Raw genomic sequence first — 18501 nt, 5'->3', positions numbered from 1 at the left:
AGAAATATTTCCATATGCCTCCCAGCATCCCAGGAGCTGATGCAAAAGGATTAAGATTTTGAAATCAACTCTGCCTCCATAGTAAAACAAACTTTGTCTGAGGGAACAGATCAGTTGCTAAAGCCCATCTCTTGCAAACAGGAAGACCTGAGTTTGATCCCCAAAACCTGTGCTTAAAAAAATAATAAGTAAGGCTTAGTGGTTCACACTTGTAATCCCAGTATGGGGGAGAGACAGGTTACTTACCAAATAGGCTAGGCTACTCAACTAGCCTAGCCTATTTGGTAAGTTCTAGGCCAGTTAGAAATCCCCCCCCCCCCCGCATCCCCAAGTGAATGGCTCCTGAGGAACAATACCCAAGGTGTCCTCTGACCTCTATACACACATGCACACACTGAATACATACATATATACATATCCACACAGTACTTAGAATGGTACTAGGTACTAAAAATTTGAAGTTAGTGTGTTTTATTCTGTGATATTTTGTTTCACATTTAGCATTTTTGATATTTGGATTCATCTTTCAACCAATGATTTATTAAATTCAAGTAAATTTTTATTGTAAAATTGAAAATATGAACTCAACATTAATAGAAGATGTACTGTGGTTATTTTCTTGGATAAAGTGCTGAGGATTGATGTTATAAATTGATTTCTTATTTAGACAGCTACTCTACAACTGAGCAATATATAGCCAATCCTCTTATTTAAATTCATCATTGAAACAATAATGTCTTAGGTTCAAGTAAATCTTTGTCATAAACTATTATTTACTTATTCATTTGAGGCCAAGCCTCATGTATCCTGGTCTGTCTTCAACTTGCTATGTAGCTGAGGATCAGTTTGAACTTCTGATCCTCCTTCCTCTCTACCTCCCAAAACCTGAGAATATGTGCCACCCTGCCTAGCTTATGAATTGCTAATTCTTAAAGCCAGGGCTTTAACTGAGCCATATTCTCAGCCCAAATTATCCTAAGTTTGAAAATCTGAAGTTGGTGTAATATAAAATGTGCTTTTTGTTTCTTTGTGATTTTTTTGTATGTGTGTATGTGTGTGTGTGTGTGTATGTATGTATGTATGTATGTATGTGTATAGTGCTAGGATGCGAACCCAGGGCTCTGCGCATGTTTGGCAGGCACTCTACTACTTTTCACTATGTCCTCACCTTTGGTTTTCTGAGACAGGTTTCCATATGTAGCTCAGACTGGCATTGAACTCATGATCCTTCTTCCTCAGCTTCCAGAAGAAGTGAGTTCAGAGGCACTGCTGCTGTGCCCAGCTGAAAATAGGTTTTATTTACTATTTTAGGGTATCATCTACTACATATTTCCCCTACTCTTGTGTCTACCATTGTTCCGCAAAAGATTTGTTAGGCTCTTAACTAACTAATTAATACGTTTAGCATCATGCAGAATTAATAAGATGTTTTAGGGAATTTGCATTGTGATATTATTACCCTGTGGTTTTGCATGTGGTTAACATAGGCATTAATCTTATTGTTAATGAATGCATTTTGAAATGAGAAGCCTTTTTTCTCTTAGGTGGCTATGCACAATTTTATTGTTCAGTCTTAACTTTCAGCCCATTCTTAATCCTTTCAAAACCGTTGACTTCGTGGCTTATCTAGTTTTGGTTGGAAGCAGTGAGGATCCCAAATTCTGAGCAATATCCTCTAAAAGGTCCTTATTCTCTTAATACATGAGACAATCTTTAAGATAATTTTAAAAAATTTTTATCATCTTTACAGTATTTGATGAGCAAAAGGCTACTAATACATTTTTTAAAAATAAGAATTAAGGGTATTGGTCAAAGGGGTCTTTAGATTTTATATTTGAACATTAATTTGTTTGTAGTTGACTTCACATAAGTAAAAAATCCCTTTCAGTTAAAAATTATTAAATACAACCATGACCGTTTCAGTTTGGACTTTTATATGATATTTTAGATGATGGACAGTAAGTAGCTTGTCATAAATAACAGGAATTAATTATAATAGAAACAGTGTTTTACTGAAGTATTAATAAAGAATCATTGTCATTTTATGTATTTTTTCCTTTGGTAGGCTTCATGCTAAGTGTAGTTTCATAAACATACTTAATATTTATAGGTGTAAAAACATTTTTCAAATTCATACATACATTGTCCACATAAGAACCCCATGTAAATATTCTCAGTTGTAGTGCATTGGTTTTTTTTTTTGGGGGGGGTGTTTTTGGCTAGACTATCTTTTTTCTCCGTTTTTTTCCTTGTGTTTTTCTTTTTTACTTTGGGCCTGTGTTTCATATGCCATATACAGTTAGGTAAGGTGTATGGAATACAAGCCTCTGCTGCCTCTTCTGAAACATGGATTTGAAGAAAACAGAGAATTAACTTTTCACTGCAGATTGGAAGGCCTCCTTAGGGTCCTCTTTGGGCCTCACCTCCCCCCCCCAATAAGACTAGCTAAACTCTCTGGATGAGGTAAAGTGCCTGGTTATAAACTGAACCTGGAGTCTAAGAGTTTCACTGATTGTGATTGTTTACCAGGGAGCAAATGATCTGTCCTCTAAATTTACACCCCCTTCTTCTGTCTTTTGTGTTAGGACCAGAGATACACCAGTAGAAGGGAATTCAATAGGATTTGCTCACGTGAAAGATGAGAAAAACAAACATTAAGTTTGCTTTCATGGTGAGCATGTGTAGGTGTGCATACATGTCAGCTCTTTTGAAATACAGTGGGGAGTGTTGTCTAAAACAAAGCTCTACTAGGCAGACGCTGTTACAGACCTTATCTACTGGAGGGAAGGGCGTGTGGCCACTAAACACCCTATGTCTTGCCAAAGCCAGTAACAGAGATAAATGTGCTTCTCAAGGCCACATGCTAGGACTCAGGACAGTGCGATGTGAGATTGAATAGAATTGTAGAGTTCTTCCTCTCCTGAACACTGGAGCACCATAGCAGTAGAGCTGCTATATAAAACAGAATTATGAAGCCGGGCAGTGGTGGTGCACGCCTTTAATCCCAGCCTTGAGAGGCAAAGGCAAGTAGATCTCTGAGTTTGAGGCCAGCCTGGTCTACAGAGTTCCAAGACAGCCAGAGCTACACACAGAAACCCTGTCTGGGGGTGGAAAAAAAATTATGAGATAAACTAAAATAGACATCTTAGTGGATGAGAGGACCCACAAGAACTAGAAGAAATTCAAACCAACCACACAAAAAAGTTCAAACAGTCTAGCATATTTACCTTAGTTTACATTACATCCTTTCAGTTAAACATTGGAGGACATGTTAAAAAGGCAAGGAAAAAAATAGCCTGAATACACGAAGACAGGCATAAAACCAGGCTCAAATTTGATGCAGATTCATAAGTAATAAGTTTAAGATAAGTATGATTGAAATGTTAAAGTGTGTTGTGGAAAGTGTAGTCAAATATGCAAACAGATAAGTAATATAAGCAAAGAAATGGAAACATTTCCCAGAGGCTCAAAAGGAAGTGCTAGGGAAGACAACTTTGATGGGCTCATCAGTGTACTGCACAGTACTGAGCCAAGGAAAGATGTGGTAAGCTGAAAATATGTCAGCTGAAATTTCTCAGACTGAAATGCCAACTCAGAATGGCTGTGAACTGAGGATCAATTAAAAGGATGTAACATAATTGCCACTGGAATGTCCGAAGAAGGAGAAGAAAAAGAAACAAGTATGTTGAGGGCTGATGGCTGAGACTTCAAAATTGATGGTGGCAAATCACAGATGCAGTAGGTGCAGAAGAGCACATTAAATACATTAAATACATTAAAACTGTATCTGTGTATATCATTCTAAAACTGTAAAAAAGAAAGAAAAAGACAAAGCAAACCTTGAAAGAAGCCAGTGAGGAGGGCTTTTCAAAGACCTTCCTATTGTAACATTTGTCATGGTTTCATTTGCTGTTGTTAATATTCCATAGAAGAAGGGTTAAGAATCATGTTGAATTTCTTTTCAGAAATCATGTGAAGTATTTAATGTGTTTTTAACGTTTGAATTCTATAGTGAAGTGATTAAGATGAGAAGAAATTTTAACTTTCTCAGAGCTAGACACAGAAGGAGACCTCTGTCCTGGTTTCCTGTGGAAGAGGCTTCTGAGGCTGTGCCCAAGGAACCCCCACCTTACAGAAGTAACTGAAGTTTGAAATGCATCAGTCTTTGGGAAGTGAGGGAAGAGTCAGCACACTTGGTACTCAAAATGTGTATTTCCCTGAATTGGAAAAACATACAAGGAACAGGAACACCACCTTCTCAAGCCTTTCCCAAAAACTTAAAGGGGAAGAAACACTTTCTAACTCTTGTGAAATCAGCATTACCCTGATAGAAAAACCAGACAAACACTTAAGAAAATATAGACTAATACATCCCTTATAAATACTCATGAGGGCTGGGGAGGTGGCTCCGTGGTTAAGAGCACTATCTGTTCTTGAGAGGAACTGGGTTAAGTTCCTAGCTTCCCCATGGCAGCTCACAACTGTCTATAACTTCAGTCCCAGAGGATCTAACATCCTCTTCTGGCCCCTGTGGACACTGTACACATGTGTGAACAGATACACATTCAGGCAAAACACCCAAACATGATAAATCAATTTTTTTTTTAACTTAAAATACTCATGAAAAAAACCTTGGTAAAACACTAGAAAACAATTTAAATATATGTTTAAAAGAATTACATACCATAATAAAATGATATTTCTGGAATGTAAGGATGCCTTTACATATAAAGACTAATAAATGAAGCCACGCCACATTAATATACTAAAGACACAATCATTTCAGTTGATTTAACAAGGCACGTGACAGAATTCAAGCCCATTTCTTATTAATATTGAATATCTGGGTGTTGTGCATATTCACAGTCCTAGAACTTGGGGAGAGGAGGTAGGAGAATCAGGAGTGCAAGGCTAGTCTGCTGCATGAGATCGAGTCCCAGAAACCAAAGCACCCTCGGAATAAAGTAATCAAGGAAGTAATCAGCAGCTCTTCTCTACTGAAGGAAAGGACACTTAGCCAATCTCCCTCTAGCTGACTTATCTCACTGAAGAAAGATTTAACAACAACATACAGAAGCGTCATTAAAAATCTTAGGGGTGAAAGACGAGATCCTCTTGACACAGCCCATCAGCAGGTGAAGAAAGTTCAGTCTGTGCTTAACAATGGGATATTGTTTAACAGTAAGTGCAATCCTGGAACGTGCTATAACGTGGAGGGTCTCTGAAAACATACTGAGTGAAGTGAGCCAAACACAAAAAGCTAAGTTTATATAACTTTCACTTATTGAAGTACCTAGACTATGAGAATTTAGAAGTTAGCATAGAGGTGACCAGGGACTGGGATGGGGAGAAATGGGGTGATGTTTAATGGGTAAAACAAATGATGAAAATTGTCTGGATATAGTGGTCATCGCTGTATAATATTGAAAATATACTGGATGCTTCTGAATAGCAATACATGAAAAATGAATAAAGTGATAAATCTTCACACTCAAGTTAAAAATTCCTCTCATAATTCCAGTATCTATATTGTCTTAAGAGTTATTTTCTTGCCGAATGGTTTTGGCACATGCCTTTAATCCCAGCACTCAGGAGGCAGAGGTAGGCAGATCTCTGAGTTCGAGGCCAGCCTAGTTTACAGAGGGAGTTCCAGGATAGCCAGGACTACACAGATAAACCCTATTTTTAAAAAAGTTATTTTCTTCAGTGGGTTTACTTTTCCTATATCCTTTGTGTGTGTGTGTGTGTGTGTGTGTGTGTGTGTGTATACACTTTGATTGTGTAGTGGACATGATGACTACATTGTCAAGATGCTAGACTTTTTCATATTTTTTAAAATATTTTAATTAAAATAGAATTACATCATTTTCTGCCTTCCCTTCCCTCCCTCCGATCCCTCCCAAGCCCCCACTCTCAAGCTGATAGCCCCCTTTTCTTTGATTGTTACTGTTATATACATACACAACATAAATACATACACATAAATGCACAAATATTTAAATACAGCCTGTTGAGTCTGTTTTTGTTGTTTGGGTGTGATTGGTTTCAGGGCTGACCACTCTGCCTTGGACAACCAATAAGGGGGTCTTCCCTAGAGAGGCTGTTCTTCTCCCAGAAGTTGGTAATTGCCTGGAGTTCTTCATCTAGGGGTGGGACCCTTCAAAATCTTCCTCTTCCGTGTTAGTCATGTTCATTGGTACTGCCATTGTTCAAGTCTTGTTTATGTATCCGTTTCTAGGAGAGACCATTTCACAGCAGACTTCCTGATAGTCTAACTCCTAGAGTATCCTTGTCCCTTCTTCCCTGGCATTCCCTGAGCCGTAGCTGCAGGAACTGTGATGTCTGGCACAGATGTATCCTCTGGAGCTTGGCTCCCTGCAGTCGGTTGATCTCTGCACTGTGTCTAGTTGTGGTTTTTGTGATGGTCTCCATTTGCTGCAGAGAAAAGCTTTAATGAGGGGTGGTAACTACAATTATCCATGGGTCTAAGGTTAAGATGTAGACTGTAGTAAGGAATTATGTTGATGTAGCAAAGTGGTGGTAATAGATTCTTTTCTAAGGTCCATGACCTCACTAACCCTGAAAAGTTGGCTAGGTTTCCAGGAGCAGTCTTGATTGCACTCTTGTTGAGTTGGCCTGAAGTCCAGTCAGATGGCTGTTGGTTACCACCACCATGTGAGAACCACTTGCTGCATCTTTATAGAAATCTCGCCACATTGGTCATTGTCGTGCTTCTGAGCTGTTGCAGCTGGGTGAGACTGTATAATTGCTTCCTTCCCTTGGTAGCTTGCAAAGTATTTTCTAGAACTATAAAAATTAGATCCAAACGAAGAAGGCTTTCGGGCCAGATCCAGCTTGAATTATCCAAAACCTGCATCTTAAGTGTGCAGTGTCTTTAGTACTGGGGACGAACCCCCAACCCCCAAGAGGCAACACAGACTACATCGATAGGCTACAGTCTAAATGTCCTTCATCAGGTGAATGAATAATGAACATGTGGTCCATATACACAGTTGAATACTGTTCAGCTCTAAAGTATAATTAAATCATGGACTTGGCAGGTAAGTGGCTGTATATTGAGTAAGGTAACCCAGACCCAAAAAGACAAATGCCATATTTTATCTCTCATTTGCGATTCCTAGCCCCAGATCCTCAGATGTGATATATGCCCTGGAGTAAGCACAGACACCAGGAAAGTACAAAGGGACCACAAGTAGAGGGAGGTTGAGAGGGAATAGCAGGACACAGGTGGCATGCAGTGGGATACAGAAAGATGCCAGAATTTGTTACACTTCTTAGAAGAGTGTTGGTTTCTATCCTCAAAAGCAGAACTTGGCTAAACTTAAAACCTAGTCTGTCTTTCCTGAAGGAGGCAGTAGCAGAAATGATTTTTCCCCTTCTTTAGTCATCTAGCTCTTCATTTCCCTGGGCTCTCTGGAGTTCCCCTAGATACGCAAGGCTCAGGCATCTCTCAAAGACTTGAGATGCTCAGCCAGGAAAGGTACGTGTGCCCAACAGGACAACATGAGTTTTGTCCCTGGGATCCACATAAAATAACTTGAACACATGGCTAATAAACTGAGCAATTGAGCATAATATCTAAGATGTGCACCTGAAAATTCAAGACACTACATTCCTAATACAAAAGGAAGAGGAGGTAGAAATTGATCATTTGAAAAATCAGCCAAATAGTAGTAGATTGTGATCTTGAACTGTGCTCTACATGTGAGCTTAAGCCAGGCAGCCATCATGAAAGCCTGAGGCTACTGAGTGTCAAGAAGCAAGAAAATTACCAAAGACTTCTGAGATCATTCAAAAGACCAAAAGAGCCCTTAAAGGCACTCTTAGTGGCCCAAAATAAGATGCCTTTGACAATAGTAATATTAATGGCTGCAAATTGATGTCAGCTTAAAGTATCTAGATGTATAAAATATGAAAATCTGTACAAATCAAGTGATCTTAGAAAAACACAAGACAAAAAATCAATATTCATCTTTTGCTGCTGGCTAGTGTACCAGCTCCAAACTCTGAAAATAAGGCGATTAGAAGAAAATAATTAAAAATGCACCATCCCTTTTTTTTAATTTTTATTTTTTATTTATGTGTATGTATATGTATCTGGGAATGTGTGCTATGTGTGTGCAGTGCCTGTAGAGGCCAGAAGAGGTCATTGGATCCCCTGGAGCTGGAGTTACAGGCAGTTGTGAGTTGGCTGACCTGTGCTAAGAGCAGAACTCTGGTCCTCTGGAAGAACAGGAAGTACTCTGAACTGCTCGGCCATCGTTCCAACCCCCAGAGTACCTTTTCCATATATTACTGGTTACCTATGCAGCTTCATGTATGAAATGCTTGTTGTAGTCTATTGCCATTTGCATCTATTTATCTGTCTGTCTATCCATCTATCATGTGTACGTACATGTGGTCAGCAGACAGTTTGTGGAAGTCTTTCTATCACTTGGGTCCCTGAACTCAGCTTGTCAGACTCTGAGGCAAGCACCTTTACCCACTGAGTCATATCTCTGGCACTTTTAGTGCCCTTTTTTATTGAACTGTGTATGAGTGCAGATCCAAAGATGGCTTGTGGAGTTGGGTCTCTCCTTTTATTATGTGGGTCCCAGTATTGAACTCAGGTTCTCAGGCTTTGTGGCAAGTATCTTTACCCACCTAAACCATCTTGCTGTTCTCTTGAAAGGGTGTGTGTGTGTGTGTGTGTGTGTGTGTGTGTGTGTGTGTGTGAGAGAGAGAGAGAGAGAGAGAGAGAGAGAGAGAGAGAGAGAGAGAGAGAGAGAGAGAGAGAGAGAGAGAAATGGCTCAGTGGGTAACATATTGGATGAGGAAACCTGAAGGCCTGAATTCAGATTCCCAGCTCCAACCTCCAACATCAAAAGCCAGTGTAAGGTGGCACATGCCTGTAGCCCCAGTCTTTGTTGGGGAGCAAAGTCAGGAAGGTTCCTGAATCTCACCAGTCTTCCAGTGTAGCTGAAGTGAGCCCCATGTTCAGGAAGACAGACTCATTCAAATCAGGTGGAGAGCAGTCTAAGACACTCAGAATCAATGTCTGACCTCTACATGTGCACACAGGGTGTGTGTGTCTGTACACACACATGCCTTACACACACAAATGGTGTTCATGTACAGAATTTCACCGTGAGTCTTTGGCTATCTCTTGATATGATCATGTGATGTGCTACTTTAGCCTGTTGATATGATGGGTTACATGAATGGACTTCCAGTGCTGAACAGTTGCAGATCTTGATATAATTCTTCTGTCCTGTTGGACTTTGATTTGCTAATATTTTGTTCAGGATTTTTGCACTTGTGTTCAGAGAGATGTTAGTCTGTGGTTGGTTATTTTCTTGTGGTAATTATCCTTCTGTTCTAGAAATGGCCTTCCAGAATGAGTTAAGAAACTAGTTTCTTCCTTGTTTGGTAGAATTTATTAGTGAATGTTTCTGGGCCTTGTGCTGTTTTCAAAGTTAATAATCATTGATTCTGTATCTCCTCCTATTTTAAGCCTTCTATACTTTTTTCTGTAGTTAGGTTTTCTCTTCGTTGTTTTCCAGTCCTTTTTTATTTATTTTAGAAGTTTGTATTGAAACATACATTGTTTCTTTTGCAGTGTTTCTGACCTGTGGCATTTCTGCTTTACTTTTGTTTAGAGTTTTCATCTTTCTGATGACATTGCCCATCTTTGTCTTGCTTTTTCCCCCCATTAAGCCTTTAGCATGCTACTCTGTTTTAAATCCTGTCTGTTTTAACTACAGTGTTCTTGTACCTGATTCAGGTTTTTGTCCTTGCTCTGTTACTTCAAACTCTGGTGTTTTGTTTTTACTGTACCTTGGAGTTTGTTTTTGTTTTTGTTGTTGTTGTTGAAAACTGGACATTTCTTGGCAAAAGTAACTCAAACAGACGTATAGTGATGTGATAGGATAGGTGGAGGTGGAGGGAAGCAGCCTGAGTCCTGGGGGACTCTGGGAATCTTGTCCTCGAATCTCCATTCTGAAGTTACTTTCCCTCTTTACAGTGAGTGTCCCCTGTTCTAGAACTTGATGGGGAGGGAATCGTGGGTCTGATCTCAGTCATCCAGTGAACTGGTGCTCTGGACTGTGAACTACTTCCCATGTAGTTTCTACCTGGTAGGTGGAATGGGGTGACTACAGTGAACCCCCATCCCCAGGCTAGTTAGTGATAATGAAACCCCACTAGGTTAAGCTCTTGCTTAAGGCTTCTGGGGCTGGTTTTGTGAAGAACCGAGCGCTCTGGGTGTCTTTCAGAGGGTGGCTTTCCCCGCCTCCTGTGAGATGCGCAGTGGAGAATTTCTCTGATCTCTACTAAGAACCAGGTGAGGCATCTAGAGAGCAAACGAGCTCCTGAGCCCACAGCCTGGAAAAGGCCTGTCCCCACGTGCCTTGTCCCCACTTCCGTTGTTTCTTTCCGTGCACCGGTCACTCCTAATGTTAGACAGGCTTGGGTTGAGGCTCGGGGTGGGGCAGAACTTTTGGAAAGAGAGAACACATCTGTAACAAATGTAATTTATTATTCCTCAGTGCTACCCATTTCTGTTCTGTGTGTGCTGCTGAGCTAGACAGCAGGCAAGTGAGACTGCGTGTGTCTGTCACAGGGACGCTGACAAGTGCTGCTGCCGAGGAGGAAATGCCTGGACTGGTCATGAGCTCAGTCCTCCTCTCCTCTACCGGCCCCAGGTCATGCATGGGCTTTCCATCATCTCCATGTTTGGCCTCAGTCGTTTGTACCCACCCCTTAGGAGCTGACGCCAAGCACCTCCTGTCTGTCGCTGTCCAGGCGTCTCCATCCTGAGTCTCGGGCACATCTGCTCAAGAATGTAATGAGCACAGTCTGTGGAAGATGTCAGGGCAGGTGTGAAGAAGAGCGACCTCGGGCTAGTCTCTGCTCTGCCACAGTGGCAGCTGCCTCTGTCACTTACGTCTGTCGGCTTGCTCTTCCCTTTGTCAGTCCCCCAACCCCTCTTCTGAGAGGCTGAAACTTAGCTGCCGAGGGCAGCTGTAGTACCCAGGGATTTGTAGAGAAAGGGGGGAATTGCTCAGTGCAGGGTTCAGCTTCCCAAACTGAGCAGTCTGTTCACTCTTGGAGTTAGCATTCAAAGTGCCATTGGCGTGCCAAGCTGTGTGATGGATTAAAGTCCTGTTAAAACTCTCGAGGCCAACTTTATTAACCAGAATGGATACAACCCCCTCTTTATATTATAAGTAAAACCCACTTTATTTTTTATCAAAAAAGAAGGAGCTCATGGTGGGGCGGGGGGCGGGGAGCATTCCCCAGAGACCAGGACTAACTCTCAGAGTTGCACAGTGACTCTGCTGGGGAACTCATCAGCTCTAGTTTGGGGTTTTTCTACCCCATCCCTTGTCTTGTGTGGTTTCTGCTCCAGTCAGTTGTGACTCTCCTATCTGCCTGTGTCTCTGGATTGGGAGGATAGTTTAGCCTCACTGTTCTCATGGATCTGAGAGAATGTCAGTTTTTTAAATAGGTTTTTGTTTATGTTTGGTTTGGATTTGGTTTTTTGAGACAGGGTTTCTCCGTGTCATCCTGGCTGTCCTGAAACTCACTCTGTAAACCAGGCTAGCCTCAAACTCACAGAGATTCTGCCGCCGCCGCCTCCTCCTCTTCCTCCTCCTCCTCCTCCTCCTTAGTGCTGGAATTAAAGGCATGCACCACCACCTCCCGGCTTAAATGGGGTTTTACTTGTTAGGAATGACAACTTGCACGCTTTGTAGACACCGACTAGAAGACAGTATTAGCTCCTCTGTACTTTTGGTCTGAAATAGTCTGCATGTCAGGCTGATTGCCCGGCATTCCTTCCTTCCCTCTGTTCTTTACCAACCCTGGTCTCTGAAAGTCTTTATTTCTTTTCAAACTGAAAGTTTTCTTTTTAAAAAATGGAAACATTTTTTACATAAAGTATTAAGTCTTAAGTCTGTATCTTGAACATTTATTTGTACAGAGGCCCATGTAGAAGAGAAAGTGGAGTATTTAATCCAGTTCCCACAGTGTCCTCTCCTCCTCCTCTCAAAAGTCTCCTTTCCCCATCCAGAATCACCAGTTCCCACTTCCATCCTCCTGGATTAATGTTCATATTCGAGAGCGTCACATCGGTGGAGCTCTACCCTGTCGGTGGCCTGGCTTCACTGGCTCAGACACCATGAGCTTTGGCCACATTGCCGTCTCTGTAGCGTCTTTTTATTAGCAATGTTCCCACAGCCAGCTTATCCCATCAGTTGTCCATGAAGACTTGAGCAGCTTCCAGTCTGGGGGCTAGCAGAAAGCAAGCAAGCATACATTGATGCGTGCACAAGACCTCATGAAGATAAGTAAGGATCTTCATTTCTCTTGGGTAGATGGATACTGAGGTAAAATTGGCTGGGTAATGTGAGACACGTATTTATGAAAAGTCTAAATTTCCAGTGCTATTAATTCCATCTTAGTTCTTTCTTTCTTTCTTTCTTTCTTTCTCTCTTTCTTTTTTTCTTTCTTTCTTAGCTTGGCAAGCTATGGAAATTCAAGTCACAGTGTAATTTTGACTGATGACTCCATCAGTAAAGAACAGATGGTGCCAGCTGCCCTAGGCTTCGGGCAGAGTGTCTGTGCCAAACCCACAGTGAGCTCAGCAGCTGCTTCTGGAGCGTAGCTGATGCCTGGTCCCATGTAACTATGCAGCTGCTGCTGCTGCTCCAACTAAATATAACAACTTCGAGCAGCAGGAAGCCAGTTAGTGAAGTATTCCCAATATAGTCTCTGTTACAGAGCTTGGCAAGAGCTGTGCAGTGATTGGTTCCCCGTTTTAGAAGTGTCCCTCGTGGTTCACAACGCACTGTTCTTTTCTTTTTAGGTATGAGATTTATTAGAAGTTACTAACGTTATAGCGGAACAGACAAACAGCGACATGGTGTGGGCTTTGAGGGGAGTTCAGCCCCATGGGGCAGAGTGACTGACCCTCCTTAACGGTCTCAGAGGAAGGGGGAAGGTTCTCTGCCACATGTTTGAGGGGTAGTCCATGGTAAATGCTTTCAGGCAGGCCATTCCTGGAGGTGCGGGAGAGCAAGAATCTAGAAAAACAAGTTAATACAGGACCTTTAGACACTGGTGTGCACATAGGTAACATTTGTGAGGGTTTTGTTTGTTTGTTTGTTTGATTGTTTGTTTGTTTAATTAGCCAGGTGAAAGGGGAGCTTACTTAGGATTTTAGTAGTTCTCTCCTGGAGTGACATCCTCATCAGGGGAGTCTTGGGACAGTTATAGTGTGGGAAATCCTGGAGGAGAAGGGTGCTTTTAGGAAAGGGTCCTTCCTCGATGGCCTCCAAGCCTGCTAATATCTAGCTACCTACCATTTTCCCCTCAAGAGTCCAGACCATCAGATCATTTAAATTATTGTAATGGACAGGGAGTCACCCTGCCTACTTCCAGCTAAAAACGGGACGTAGCTGTGTTGAACTTCCATTCTCGCTAACTGTCAGGCATTGCAGGACAACCAAGGAGATGCGGACAGATGGAGTATGTTGTCACAGGACCATATGCGCATGGGTGGGCAGTTTGGATGGGCGAGAACGTGGTACTTGTGTAATCTCTCAGTCTGGCCAGGAGGACCTGCAGGTAGAGGTGCGGTGGGTTTCTTGCTGAGAGAAGCCAGGGCTGGTTCCTAAGCTTGCGTTTCAGGAGGTGGGTACTGACTGGGCAGCTAGTGTTCACTCCCACTCAGGTGGGCAAGGACAGGGAAACTGAGAAGGTCTCCAAAGAGAGAAAACCTGCTGTTACCGAGCAGGTGGGACATCTCACAGCAAGGAGAGAGCTGGGAAGGAAAGCTGCCCAAGACAGCGCCTTTCACCAGGAAGAGCCGCAGCCAACAGAGACAGCGCCTTTCACCAGGAAGAGCCGCAGCCAACAGAGACAGCGCCTTTCACCAGGAAGAGCCGCAGCCAACAGAGACAGCGCCTTTCACCAGGAAGAGCCGCAGCCGCTGGCCCGCTGGAGTAGAGGGCTGTTGTCTGTCTGGGTGGGGGTATTGGTTTGTTTTTGTTTGTTTATAATGATCAGCAGAGGGGAAGCCATTTTTCAAGGCAGAAAAAGCTGTAATGTAAGAACGGTGTCCATTTGCTACTGTATGGAGTTACCCAAATATGTAAAGAGTTTGAGACCCATTACGAGCTTTTGGCGAATTAATCAGATAGGGGTAAAAAATAATCATCTTCATAATTATTTAATTCCCTTCCTGATGTGTGATAAATGTCACAGATGGTAAACCAAGGGTCAATAAGTGACCTCAGTCTTGTATATTATTAAAAGGACCAGCCTTAGCCGGGCGGTGGTGGCACACGCCTTTAATCCCAGCACTCGGGAAGCAGAGCCAGGCGGATCTCTGTGAGTTCGAGGCCAGCCTGGGCTACCAAGTGAGTTCCAGGAAAAGGCTCAAAGATACACAGAGAAACCCTGTCTCGAAAAACCAAAAAAAAAAAAAAAAAAAGGACCAGCCTTAATAATTTACTTCCCAGGGGCTCAGAAAAGAAACTATGAACGGCGAGAACTATTTCAGGAAAAGAATCTAAGTACAGCAAGCTCTTTAGTCCATCCACTTGCTTTAATTCCCTCCTCATTCTCTAGCTTTACAGTTATAAACCCAATCACAATGCTCCCCTCCAGCCAGTCACCAGGCCTGAATTCCTGCAAGGTCATAAAGGCAGGTAAGAGTTTCCTCAGGCACTGAGTGTCAGGCTTTCTTTAACGACCTGAAAGTGGCGTGGTTAAGGGAGGAGGTCAGCTGACAGCTAATATCAGTTAGTATATCAAAAAGGGAATTTTTGTGCTCAGTCTACATTCTTAGGAGTGGTTAGGTAAGGAGTTAGAAGTCTATAAAGTTAGTAATCCTGTAAGAAAGGAGGGTCCAAGCTAAATTGTGCGAAGCTATTACTTAAGGTCCACCTGACCTAGGCGGTGTCTCCTTGTGGAATTTACCTTAAATCAGGAGACTAGCATGTGGTGGTCTGGGCTGTTATTTCTGATAGTCCTTGAAAGTGGCTAAGGGACATATCTGATTCCAGTGCTGAAAGGAGAAAAAAACAGATGTGCCTGAGGGAAGGAAGTCTTTCCTGGGGTTGTTCTCCAAATACCTCAAATGTGTATGTCCAAATAGTGATCAGTCCACACTGTTAGCAGTTCTTAGGAAAAAATCAATTGGGAAAACTGTGACGGCACACATGATTTTCATACAGAATACAGCTGATATATAACAAGCCAAATAACACCAAAAGCTCCTTGGCATTTGGCTTCCTCTGAAGGAATTCCTTGATCCCTTCAGGTAGTGGCTTTGCCATGACCAGCTGAGTTCTTATGATATATTCCTGCGGGCTTAGTACCTCAGATTAAAGGCAGTAGATTCTGATCTAAGCCCCGGGGACATTCTGACCCAGTACTGGGATTTTCAGAAAAGTCCCCTCTCAACCTAGTTTCCAGAAGGTCTGGCAGTGGTGGCACACGCCTTTAATCCCAGCACTCGGGAGGCAGAGCCAGGCAGATCTCTGAGTTCGAGGCCAGCCTGGGCTACCAAGTGAGTTCCAGGACAGCCAGAACTACACAGAGAAACCCTGTCTTTATAGAAAACAAACAATAAAAGGTCAGTAAGGCTCGGAGAGGACAGACAGCAGCATGGCGAGGGTTCTGAGGAGAGCTCAGGCTGCTGATGCATTTACCCTGGCGAAGCCCTGGTCACACACAGACATCTTCGCTTCTGAACGTTTGCAACATGTCAACTTTTCATTTGTTTTGTTCTGATTTGAGGGGACGGGGTCACACTATTGTATAAGCTAAGCTGGCCTTGAACTTGTGTCTCAGCCTCCCGTGTACTGGGGTTACACCCAGCTTTGGAGTGTTACTTTTTATTGTATGTGTACCACATGTGTTCGGGAGACACCACAGAGATCAGAAGAGGGTCTCAGATCCCTTGAAACTGGAGTTATAGGCAAGTGGAGGCTGGGAACCAAACTTGCATCCTGTGGAAGAGCAGCCAATGCTCTTAACACTGAGCCGTCCCTCCAGCCTCCCAAAATGGAACTCTCCTTTTGTTGTTGTTGTTAGTTTTATGTACATCGATCGGTGTCTTGTCTGCATGTATGTCTGTGTGAGGGTGTCAGATCTTGGAGTTAGAAACAGTGGTGAGCTGACATGTGGGTGCTGGGATTTGAACCCAGGTCCTCTGGAAGAGCAGTCAGTGCTCTTAACAGCTACGCCATATCTCCAGTCCCCAAAATGGTACTTTCTTAAGACATGCTAAATATATAGTAACTTGCTAAGGTTTCCTGGTGTTCTACAAGGTGTGGAAGTTCCTTAAAGAAACCAATATTGAAGATGAAGAATGAACCATTAGTGTTAACTATAATATGAAGAATCTGAGCTTGTCTGGTTTTTATATCCAAATATATTACATTAAGGTTTACCCAAGAAATGATTGACATTAGATAATGCAGTAGACGATAAAGCATGTCCCATGAGATAACTGATGTCACTAATAGACGTGAAAGAGGATTGTCTATGTTCATACAATTTGTTGTATCAAACATAACTTGGGTGTTCTCTAATGAAAGTCAATTCTGACACTTTCTCCACTTCAGAAGCCTTTTTGCAAGACCCAGTGGCTTTTAATTTTTGATCAACTGGCTATAACTTGATTCACATAACCTCTCCTTGGATTCAATTACTTTGCTCAGGTGGCTCACAGAACTCAGGTTGGGGGTGGGATTAAAAAGAAAGAGAATTAGCAAAAACACAGATGAACTTAGTAGTTGAAATGACTAAGTCTGATTCCCGTGGAAAACTGGATTGCTGTTGCATGGGGCAGTAGGGGCTGTAGAGCCCGGAGGCTCTCTGGCTTGTCTGTGTGTGCTCCTTAGTGGGGGGAATGAGAGCGGTGAAAGTCAGATTTGAAATGACGGTTTAGATCACCCTGCTTGTAAAGATTAAGGACGTGCATAGCCCTTTAATGTCCTGAGTACCCCAGAGTGCTCAAGATGATTCATAAAGTGGTACAGATTCATGTTGAATGAGGGAGCTGCAGGCATCAAGTATAACTCATGTTCGGTTACAAACATAAAGGCTGCTGGTAACTCTGCGCGTTTGTTTTGTTACACGTGTTTATATATTACCCGTGGTTTGTAGATATACAAATGTTTAGAAGCTAGCTTTATAACTTTTTGGGTGGGTGGTTTTTTGAGACAGAGTTTCTCTGTGCTGTCCTGGATCTCACTCTGTAGACCAGGCTGGCCTTTAAATCACAGAGATCCTCTTGCCTCTGCCTCTCGAGTTCTGGTTAAAGGTATATGCCGCACACCCGGCTATAATTTATTTACTGTTTAGGTAAAAGAATGTTCAGTGTTGTGTAACTAAATTGAAAAGTAATTAATATAGCCAACTGTTAGGATTGTGCATCTTCTCATTTGCATCTGCAAATTGCTAGGTAGCTCGAGTAGTGTTGTCATAAGGAGTGTACATATGTGTCAGATGGAATGCTTTTATCAGACATGGCTGTTCTGAGGCCTGGTTAATATGGTTTAATATACCCTTATCCTCTTGTTGGTTATGACAGACAGCCTATAGGAACTGAGTAGCCAGAGGGATAGGCTGCCAATTACAACTTACTGCCTGTGGATTGAAAATTGAGCCATTAATCCTTGGTATGAAATGTGATTGGCCTCTTAAGGGCGAGTGTGATGTGAAGCCTAGTCAGTAGAGGGGGCAAGAGGAACACTGGTGGGCAAGAGCCTCTCTTCTTGGGACTGGTTGCTGCATTTGCTTTCTCTTGCTCTTACAGTCATTAGTAGATGTGTATGTGGGACACTCCGTGATGCCCAGCACCAGCAGTGCCCCAGGGCATAGACTCTCTACAGACTTGGTCTACACTGGATGGAGTCTGAGTCATCTCTACTTCATTCCCAACTGTGTAGAAAGCCGGTGTAGTTCCTGGTATATTTTTGAGTCCCAGCAGCAAGGACCAGAGCTGCCGTTACTCACTCCTTGAGCTAACCCCACTCAGTTCTCCAGTGTTGTGACTGCTGTTCCCCTTGGGCTAGCTCTAAGTTTGAGGGTGGTGGGAGCTCTAGACCCCCTGGGATCCCCACTTCTCTATTGTGTAGATGCCACAGGACGAAGGCCAGCAGTGCACCCATGTTTAGGCAGTGTCTTAGAGACAGTCTTGGGCTGAAGAAGTGGAATAAGGTTTGCTCTCATCAGAGTACTAACTTTTTGTTTTTCTAGGCAGTTTCTCTTGTGTAGTCCTGGCTGTCCTGGAACTCACTCTGTAGACCAGGCTGGCCTCAAACTCACAGATCCGCCTGCCTCTGCCTCCCAAGTGCTGAGACTAAAGGCGTGCGCCACCGCAGCCCAGTGCTTTTTCTTAAGGAAGAACAAACTTACCTTTGAGACTCTGCCTCAGCACTCTAATCTGGGTCCTGGGGTCACCTTTTTACTGAGTAAGGATTA

At 42.7% G+C, this 18501-nt stretch overlaps 1 protein-coding gene across 3 annotated transcripts in view; it reads left to right on the top strand.

Moving 5' to 3' along the window:
• Znf568 (zinc finger protein 568) overlaps positions 1–18501 on the top strand; it is a 61163-nt gene that overhangs the window by 26762 nt on the left and 15900 nt on the right. The gene's annotated exons all lie outside the window — the stretch shown is intronic.

The sequence above is a fragment of the Peromyscus leucopus genome, chromosome 1 (genome assembly GCF_004664715.2).
Source record: "Peromyscus leucopus breed LL Stock chromosome 1, UCI_PerLeu_2.1, whole genome shotgun sequence".
Lineage (NCBI taxonomy): Eukaryota > Metazoa > Chordata > Mammalia > Rodentia > Cricetidae > Peromyscus > Peromyscus leucopus.
Note: the sequence above shows the minus strand (reverse complement) of the source record. Positions and strands in the feature narration are given on the sequence as shown.